Source organism: Vombatus ursinus, unplaced genomic scaffold (genome assembly GCF_900497805.2).
Source record: "Vombatus ursinus unplaced genomic scaffold, bare-nosed wombat genome assembly UNPS02015408.1, whole genome shotgun sequence".
Taxonomy (NCBI): domain Eukaryota; kingdom Metazoa; phylum Chordata; class Mammalia; order Diprotodontia; family Vombatidae; genus Vombatus; species Vombatus ursinus.
Window position 1 is genome coordinate 1,579,915 of NW_020955186.1, and position 7,367 is coordinate 1,587,281.

The 7,367-nt window shown below is 36.5% G+C and overlaps 1 pseudogene; it reads right to left on the reverse strand.

Annotated features, from left to right (window-relative positions):
- LOC114032221 overlaps positions 1–3,657 on the reverse strand; it is a 5,423-nt pseudogene extending 1,766 nt beyond the window's left edge.
- Positions 3,658–7,367: the final 3,710 nt, after the last annotated feature.

The following is a 7,367-nucleotide window of genomic DNA, read 5'->3' on the forward strand; positions in this document are numbered from 1 at the left end:
GATAGATAGATAGATAGATAGATAGATAGATAGATAGATAGATAGATAGATAGATAAAGGGTACAGGGTGAGTTGAAGATGAAGGTATGATATCAGGAGAATAAAATTAAGGGGTGAGACAGGATTATATTGGGAGGAGAAAGTGAGAGGTAGAATGGGGTAAATTATCTCATATAAAACAGACAAGAAAAAGCTTTTAAGTGGAGGGGAAGTGGGGGAAGATGAGAGGAAATGACTGAATCTTATTCTCATGGGATTTGACTTAAGGAGGGAATAACATACGCACTCAACTAGGTATGGAAATCTATCTTACCCTACAGGAAAATAGGGGGGAAGGGGATAAGGGAGGTGAAAGATAGGAGGGAAGATTGAGGTAGGGAGTAATCAGAATCAAACTTTTTTTTGAACATTAAAGAAAATTCACATTTTATTTAGAATGAAACAAACTATACAAAAATTGTTTTTCCACACCAAAAATAACAGTAATATTTTCCTCTTTACTCATGCCTAGATAAACCACAAAATCCTAATTTGCAAGTTCTCCAGTCTAGGTTCACAAGTAAAGATGAGGCATGGAAAAAGGCAGAATAAACACAAACAAGATCAGTTTTGTTTTTTGTTTTGTGTGTGTGTGTGTGTGTGTGTGTGTGTGTGTATGTGTGTTTGTGAGATTGGCTTCCAGTTCATAGAACAGAATGCTTGATGTATAACAGTGAAAAGTTCATGAAACAGTTATTGTGGAATGTAAACCACAACAATCACTCATTTATGAAGAACAACATTGGCTTTATCACTTAAATTTTAAGTGAACTCATTCATTTACATTTACTTCATGACGTCAGAGTCGACATGAAAATGTATATGAGGTCAAGGTTTGAGAAACTCATCTTCAACATATCTTTTTACTGTCAATGGTACAACATTTAAAAAAAAAACATGAGTCAGTGGTCAGTAATGAGCTTCATTTTAACTAAAATTTTTTCCTCACTTCTCCTCCCAATACTTTTCTTTTAACAATAACTAAGAAATCCAAAACCTGATAGTCCGATCCCTGGTAATCACAAATTATATGTGCAGAATGAAGTTAATTAAAAGTATCTCCAGAGAGGTAGCTACCAGCAGAAATCACAAAGAAATGAAATGTTGTATTTCTACATTTTGGAAGATCAATTTTCAAAGAATTTTAGTTCAGCAATAGCAGTTTAACATAGAGATTAACAGTGGCTAATGTGTCCAAATGGAGACCCAAAGGCAAACTTATCTTCAATGATTAAGTGACCTATCAATATCTCAGGACTTCTCTCCCAATCTCCAATATGTAAATTAAGGGAGAAAACCTATTTTAGTCAATTTCCTTAAGTATTTTCAGTTATCTCTGAATTACTTATGGGAAGAACTTCTTCTTGGAGATCCAATTTACTTGTGTAGAGTTTGATGTAAGTATCCAACATTAAATCTAAGTCATGTTTTATATCAAAATTTATGTTAAGCAAAGCCAAGTTACTTGACTGGTGAGCTGTCAAAGTATCCCTCAGGTATGACTTAAGATGTTTTTGACCATTTTCATACCTCTCATTCTCAACCTTCATCACTGGGAGTATGCAGAGGACTTCAAGCAGTGCATAAACATTAGGAAAAAATTTGATGTCTGGCACATGCAGGGCTTCATAAATTGTTGCTGGACGCTCGATATCTTTTTCTCTGTGTGTCCATTTGATTCTCCAACAATGGAGTTCTGCAGAAAGAGTGTCTGGATTAGGAAGGTCATTTTTGTACATATCAGCATGGTGTTCCTCCAATGTATTAAATTTCAGCTGTCCCATGACAGAGGGTACTAAAGACAAACATTTCACTGTTCTGAGGTGCTGCTCAGAGAAGAAATCCTTTAGCTCCTGCATGATGTGCTCCACAGTTGGGGCACTAAGTACCTCTTTGTAGTAGGTTTCAGATGTCACTTCAGGTTTCAGGTTAGCTTGCTGAGACCTGTGAAACTTTCAAGGAAGTTTAATTTCTATATCTAGTTTAGTTGCCAAATTTGTGGCTTCCTCAAACAAAAATTCATGATAAACTTCAGTATTTTCCATCACTTCATTTAAAGAATGCAACACTGCTGTCAAACTGCTGGCTGCAAAGAAGACATCAGAGGTCTGACCCTGGAGATTCTTCCCAAAGGCTCTTGTAAAAGAGTATGTTTTTTAGAACCACAGTAGTAACAATGAAATTGAAATCTACTAATGCACTACCAAGTACAAACGCTTGGCCGGCAATAAAGTTATCCCATCTAACAGTTGTGTCGCTGTTTATATTATCTAAACACAAAACAAGTGCTTGTAAAACATCCACTAAAATCTCAAAAGCATCATGCCTGCCTGTCCATTGAGAACGGCAAATCTTCTTTAGCTCATTACCCTTCTCCTCACTATTCTGAAAGAGGACAGAGATAACACTATTAAGTTTCACCAGCAACTGTGGTGACAGATGGAAAAAAGAACAAACTTCTTCAATTATTCCTAAGGCAACAGATACTCCCACCACAGGAATGGATTTTGCCAACCATGTGTTTAAGGCACAGGATGAGCCGAGGGTGTAAATGGCTTGGGGGTATTTCTCCGAAAGTCTCATGGCCACAACTTTCATCTTTGAAGAAAACCCACTAGAGACAATGTAGGCCTGGCCCTGACAGTACCCAATATTCAGGCCCCATTTTTCAGTAATAGTAGTATGAAACTTAACAGCCAAAATTTCAGCATCGGCTTCATAAGGAAGAAAATCTATAAATTCTTCTCTCAAGTTATGAGAGTCATCCACAAACCTGACTGACACTAGTAAGTGCTCTTCTCCAGCTATCTCCACTACATCATCTGTAACAATGGAAAAGAAGTGAGAGTCCTGGACTTCCCTGAGCATCTCTTCTCAGATGCAGCTCTCACAGATCTCCAGTATTTACTTTTGCTGGGTTTTAGAGCAGAACAACATGTTGACTGCTGTTGTCTCAAAGCGTTTCCACAAAACCTCATCAACAGCATTAATTCTACACTCAAGCAGAGTTTGGAAGTTATCTGTCATAAATATGTCTTCTGGAATTTCATCAGTTTCATGTCCATCTAAGGGTATATTTTGTTTACCCTTAAGGATCAAGATTTCAAACAAAGGTTTAAGGTAATCTTTGTTTTCCTTCTCTTCTAGTGTTAAAGGTAAGACTTCCTCATCCAGTTCTCCTCCTCCTTCTGCAACGGCATTTTGAGCACTAGTACTGTTATTTGTTTCTTGATTGGTTTGTTCTTGTTCAGAAGTCTCATCAATTTTTCACTCCTTCAGTGACTGGATTTCATCTTCACTCAACTCCTTTATTCATTTTCTATGCCTACTGTGTGGATTGTTCAGATGAATTGTAAGATCAAATATTGTTGACACAGCATTATCTCGGAGAACTGTTCTATAAGGGTTAGTCTTACAGATCATAGATGTCTCGAAGTGTTTGGCACAAAGCCGATAATGCTTATTGAGTTGATTAGGTGTTTTATCTTCTAAGTCAGCTCTTCTCCAATTCTCCACCCACTTTTGGTATTGGACCTGGGCCAGCGGGAACCTGAAGAAGGCCAGGTCCAACTGCGTGCTCTTCCGCGTGCAGTTCGGGGCCGCTCAGAAGTTCGGCATCATCGCCTGTCCAGCAGGCTGGGCTGCCTCCCCCCGCTTTATGCCCGGCCCCTGGGAGGCTGGCCTGGCTGGGCTCGGGGGAAGGAGGAGGAGGAGGGGAGGGGAGAAGCAAACACTTTTGAGGAAGGACAGGGTCAAAAGAGAGAATAAATAAACAGTGGATGGGATAGGTTGAAGGTAAATATACTTAGTTTTTCACAACATAAGTACTATGGAAGTGTTTTGTATGACTACACATGTATAACCTACATTTAGTTGCTTGCCTTCTCGATGAGAGTGGTTAGGGAGGAAGGGAGAGAATTTGGACCACAAAGTTTTAAAAACAAATGTTAAAAATATTTTTACAGGCAACTGGGAAATAAGATATAAAAGCAATGGGGTATGTAAATCTATCCTGCCCCATCAGAAAATAGAAGGGGAAGGGATAAGAGAAAGGAGGTAGTGATAGAAGGGAAAACAGATTAGAGATAGGGGTATTTAGAATGCATGCCATCTTGAGGTGGAGGGAAGGGCGAGATGGGGAAAAAATTTGGAACTCAAAATCTTGTGGAAGTGAATTTTGAAAACTAAAAATAAATATTTAAATAAAAAAAGAAAAAAGGAAGTAGCATAAATATTCTAATAGAGAAACATGTATTATACAGAGACATTGGATTAGAAGCATTATATGAAATATCACTCCATGGTAAGCCATTTATATTAAATCCAAGATAAAATTATTTTAATGGGTAGATAATCAAAATCAACTACATAAATAGGGTAGATCTCATGGACAAAAGGAGAAAAATTCTGTCCTTAAACTTAGAAAGACAGAGAGAGCATTGGTTTTGATAAATTAATGATTTGATGGAAGAAATAAATAGTACCCAATGGGAAAGGGAAATTTGTTATTGTTGTTCAGTCATTTTCACTCTTGTCTGACTCTATGACCACATTTGGTATTTCTTTGGTGGAGATATTTGACTCCAATATATTGGGCTATATTGCCATTTCCTTCTCCAGCTCATTTCACAGATTAAGAAACTGTGGCAAACAGGGTTAAGTGTCTCAGGCCTGATTTAAACTCACAAATAAGAGTTTTCCTGACCCCAGAAATGAAAATTTGCATTAAGACTTTGCTTGAACACTTTTATTCAGGAGCATAATGGTACTTTCTGATAGTGACAATTCCAAATGTAAATTACTAAAAAAAAGATAGTATTCTTTCAATTGGAATTATAATAATGAATTAGTAATTTTGTGGTGTTTTATAGATATTCTCACATTTTATCCTGAAAAATTAATGTGTAATAAGACTACAAGTGATTATCATTATTATTATTCCAAATGAAGGAATACTATACATTTTAGTCATTTAATATTAGAATCAATAGAATCGTACAAATGTAGGTTTATCAGTCTCAGAGAGCATCATTTTCCCTATCAATAAGGGTTGTTAAGCAAAAGTCATCAGCTCACTTATCCAGTATGTTGTGAAGGGGATTCTTGGCTAGGAATTGATTAGCATTAATGTCCTCAGTGTTCTCAACCCACTTCTCTGTTCTGTGGATAATTTTAGGAAGTTTCCTTCATGATCATTGAATTCAATCAAACACCTCCAAATGTCCAGCATGTATGAGTATTTTAATCAATCAACCCACAAACACTTAACAACATCCACTATGTGCCAAACACTCTATTAAATTTTTGGATACAAATATAAAAAATAAGATTATCCTGGCCTTTTAGGAGATTGTATACTATTGGACAAATAAAAAGTTTTATAACTAGATAGAAAAAATCCCCTCAAGAAAGACAAGAAGTAAGTGATACCAAAAAGAGAGATCATCAAAGTTTCAGTCAAAAAGTTAGTGAAGAATTTGTCACAAAAGCGAGAGGTAAAGAGAAAAACCTCTGAATCTCTGGATTCATATAAGATACATGAAACATTTTCCATAGAGAATGGATATGGACTATCTAAGGATGAAGCAGGATCCCACAGTCCAAAGAGTTATTAATCATATCCATATGTGCCAATATGAATGACAGTATCAGTAACAGGCCCCAGGCCAGTGCATTATAGTTGGTGAATCCCTGTTCAGTGAAGAATATTTATAGATAAGATGGAAAATTCAAAAAGCTAATACACAAGTCATGTGTTCAGGTATGATGGGACGACTAATAAATGACACAAAGTCTACCAACTAATATTTATTGTTTGCAACTAAAGTTGAAATCAATCAAGTGGTCAATCAACAAACAACTATGAAGGACCTACTATGTATCAGGCATTCTGTAGGGTAATAAAGCCACAAAGATAAAAGAGAGACACACATGCCATAATACTTAATAATAATAGCTAACATTCATACAGGACTTCAGCATTTTGAAATCCATTTACATATTTTATCTTATCTGACCCATAACAATAATGCTTATGAGGCATGTTCTCTATTTTACATAAGAGGTAACTGAAGCTAACAAGAGTTAAATGACTTATCCAATATCATATAGGTAGTCAGTATCTCAGGAAGAATTTGAACTGGGGTCTTTCTAACTCCAAGTTTGGTGCTCTATCCACTATCGAAATACACCAATATATATATACCCACACACACACACACACACACACATTGTCATCCTTAATATCCACTTGACCTAGATGGATAAAGGAGAATTACGTATAATAAAAATATAACACAAATTGCAGTCAAGTTGTAAAAAGTTATGACTACCAATAAAGAGTTGATTTTCTTTGATTCTAGAGGTGACAGGAAGCCACTAGAAATTATTAATGACATGGGGAAGAAATTGAATTATTCAGACTTGCATTTTAGGAAAAAAATTTGGTTTGGCAGCAAGTGGAAGAATAATTGCAATGGGGAGAGATGCAAGGTAGACAGACTAATCAAATTATTATTGTGAGAACTTCATGCAGACATGGCTACTTGAATAAGAGGCAAATTGCCCAGTTTTCCAGCACATACTCCAGTAAAAACCTGATGTTCTCACAAAACTGTATAATAATCAAGAAATATGAGTAACCACAGTGATATCTTCTACTCTAAAACTACACAAAAAAAGTTATCCAGCAGTCCAAAGATAATAGGAAAAGAGCCCTCCCCTTCTCTGACCCTATTCCCACAGAACCAGTACCAATGTGCTGTTTTTAATGAAAATTTTGTTTCTTTTCTCATGGCTGGGTCCTGTTGAGTTGCTGGGAACTAGAATTGTTAGAGGTGTAGGCAGTCCACTTTGTGATATTCTAAGATTCATTACTATGATTCATTCAACTATAGTTGCTCAAGCTTGGTTTGATTGTCTTGGTAATCCAGTGTTGTCTGGTTCATTACATGAGGTGCAGCTGCCAAATTGTATCTTTTGCCCTCTAGTCTATTCAAATTGCTCTGGAGAATGACCGGGCACAACATGAAAAAAAGAAAAGTTTTCATCCTATTCTTTCTCTTCACTTTTCCTATGTAATTCTTTATACTTCATTAACAAGACCAGACACTAGGCATAAATAGCTTATAGGACTCTGTGTCTGAAAATGCCAAGAGCTGAAGACTCCCCTGAAGGCCTCAGGTTATCTAGAAAGCCTGAAGGAGAGTACCTTGGAAGCACTGGTGAACAGTAACAACCTTAAATCAATTCAGTGGTACAGTGATCAGACAAAGACAATTCTGGCCTAGGAAACAGAAGTCACAAATATTCTCTCTTGAGACTAAAGA